The sequence below is a fragment of the Rhinolophus sinicus genome, chromosome 14 (genome assembly GCF_057876585.1).
Source record: "Rhinolophus sinicus isolate RSI-liver-muscle chromosome 14, RSI-T2T, whole genome shotgun sequence".
Lineage (NCBI taxonomy): Eukaryota > Metazoa > Chordata > Mammalia > Chiroptera > Rhinolophidae > Rhinolophus > Rhinolophus sinicus.
Genome location: NC_142514.1, coordinates 139,258,008 through 139,261,002, shown reverse-complemented (window position 1 = coordinate 139,261,002; position 2,995 = coordinate 139,258,008). Strand labels below are relative to the sequence as shown.

At 43.1% G+C, this 2,995-nt stretch overlaps 1 pseudogene; it reads right to left on the bottom strand.

Annotated features, from left to right (window-relative positions):
• Positions 1-525: 525 nt before the first annotated feature.
• Positions 526-1,579, bottom strand: LOC148755830 (olfactory receptor 2AT4-like; annotated as a pseudogene).
• Positions 1,580-2,995: the final 1,416 nt, after the last annotated feature.

Below are 2,995 nucleotides of genomic sequence, written 5' to 3'. Positions count from 1 at the left end.
TAGGACTGTATTTTGAGAAAGAGTAGAGGTCATGGACACAGCATCCTCCTGATAAGGGGAAATTTCTCTACTTAGCTCCCCATTGTCATGGGTGGAAAAACTATGGTGTGACTGAGAATGAATGCTTTGTTGCCCACATGGGTTTGGTAAGGGACACCACTTACCTAAGCGTAAACTTGAAGAAGGGTATGCTCTTTAACGACATCATGAGGGTATAGAGACCAGAGGTAAATTTTCTGTGTAACAGGTATAGAAATATTGGTAGTGGCCATGAATTTTTCACGCAGCAAGGATTGAAATGGTAGCAGTGTCAGACGTTTTCTAAGTAGCTGTTCTAGCAAAAAGGGCAAGACTTATTCCCATTTATGTGTCAGCAGTCCAGGAAAAACCTAGAAATATTGGAAGAAGAGACATAAGGGAAAAGGCTGAATTTCTTCCTGGTCAAATACTTGGAGTCTCTGAGAATAAAAATCCTTTGAATTCATGGAAATGTGAACACAATTGTATTCATAGTCTTGTGAAATTTGGGATTCATAACTTAAAAATTAAATAGAAAAATATTATCCATTTTGTCTGTGAATTAGGGAAGAAAATCATTATTTTATCACAGTGGAGGAATACCTAAAACTATATTTTGAGAATTATTATTCTAACTCTCTGGCTGCCTGAATTCTCCATTTCCCCCTCTATTATTATTGGTGTTTGTGAGTAGACCAGTTACATCTATGAATCAAGGTTTCCTAGCATTCTTTGGGCCCCGGGGATGTGCCATTTCAGTGATGGCTGCTTTGACGTCCTTGTTCCTCAGCGTGTAGATCAGAGGGGTGAGGACAGGTGTGAGAATGGAGAACCACGTTGCCCATGACGTGGAAGTCCAGGGGCAGGTCAGCTCTATAGGCCACGTAGCCTATGGCAATGGATGAGTAGTAGGTGCCAACCACCAGGAGGTGGGAGCTGCAGGCGGAGAAGGCTTTTGAGCGCCCTTCTTGGGAGCTGATACGAAGCACTGAGGCCAGGATGTGGGCATAGGAGAGAAGCACCAGGAGAAGGGGCAGGAAGGACACCACCATGGCGATGCAGAAGCCCATGAGGGTCTGGGGTGTGGGGTCAGAGCAGGAGGCCTGGACCACGGCCAAGCGGTCACAGAAGCAGTTATAGATGTTAGCAGTGCTATCAAAAGCCATGTGGGAGGTCTGCACCACCACAAGTACATGGGCTTGTGGAGGCTGGGCTCTGCCACCACAGCCACCAGGATGAGGGTGGTACCCACCAGGATGAGCAGTAGAAGAGAAGAAAGACAGGAAGGTAGGAAGGAAGAGGGATTCTGGCAGAGAGGGGAAGCTGTACGGTAGAAGATGACCAAGTAGTCCTCTGATCTGCTACAGGCTGCAGTCTGCATGGCAGCTTAAGCTGGATGCCCAGTGGGTGGGTAGTGAAAACATCCGGGAACCGGGCATATCTGGAAACAGAACAATCAGTGATTGGGGAATGAGAATTACATAACGATCACAGTATAATTAATGTAGCCACATTTATTTACCATCAGGTTTACAAGAGAGATGACAGGCCCTGTCCTCATCCTATCCCTATTCCCTCTTTCCTTTTTTAATCAAATATGCAAAAATTACCAACGATACACAAAACCATGTGTTACATGCTCAGTATGTCCTAGACAAGTTCAATAAGACAGACAAGGTCTCCAACCTCATGTAGCTGAAATTCTGGGGGTAGAGAAAGACAGGAAGCAATGAATCATGACTTACTTAATTGCAATTGTGTTAAGTGTTGTGGAAGAGTTTCTGTGGCTCCTCTTTCCCGTCTCCCATGTGATCCTTTTGGGGGTATCAGATCTTAAACCAGCCTCTAAACTCCTTTCTCTTTTGGCATTTACTTTAAGTTTTTTTAAAGCAACATCTTTGTCACCACATTACTAGGGCAGGTGGATTTCTCCAAGGTTTACAGCAACATGCTGTCTTCCCACCATAATTATTAACCAGGGAACGACTCTTTTCGCTCTTGTTTTCTTGGTGCAGTGGTACTGTTTGTCTCCATCTAAGTTGAGTACTCTGCATCCCCTCTCTGGATGTGGGGCTCTGTGTCATGTTAAAGTGAAGGGAGTGACACTGAAAATGTTGTTGGAGGGAAGAGTTATTCCTGGCTGGAGTCTGAACTGATAATGAATTCTCCCACCATGGGGTAGCAACAGAGAATCCAAGACAGTATGTGTGTTACTCTATTGAACTTGCCTCCTTCATGGCTGTGGCTGTTTAAGCAGACACTCTTGTTGAACCACTGCATGCCCAGCAGTCTTCTGAAGTCCCTGGTCAGAAGTTGTCATGTGATCTGGGCAGGCCTGGGAGGTTAATAGAAAATAATCAAAGTGAATCACAGAGGACAAAAATAATTAGGAAAAAAAAGCACAAAAGCTGGGCATTTTAATGATGATGTGTCTTGGTGTTGGCCTTTTTGGGTTCGTCTTGTTTGGGACTCTCTGTGCTTTATGGGTTTGTATATGTATTTCCTTCGCCAAGTTAGGGAAGTTTTCTGTCATTATTTCTTCAAATAGGTTTTCAATTCCTTGTTCTCTCTCTTCTCCTTCTGGTACCCCTATAATGCAATTGTTGGTATGCTTGATGTTGTCCCAGAGGTCCCTTAAATGCTCCTCAATTTTTTGAATTCTTTTTTGTTTTGCTGTTGTGGTGAGTATTTTCTGCTACCTTATTTTCTACGTGCTGGTTGGATCCTCTGCTTCATGTAATCTACTGATGATTCCCTGTAACATATTTTTCATTTCCATTATTGTAGTCTTTATTTCCGACTGGTTCTTTCTCATGTTTTCCATCTCCATTTTGATGTTTCATATATCTTTGTTAGAGTTCTCCGTGAAATCAGTAAGCATCCTTATAACCAGTGTTTGGAACTCTGTGTCTGATAGATTGTTTGTCTCTATTTTGTTGACTTCTTTTTCTGGAGCTTTTTTCTGTTCTTTTATTTG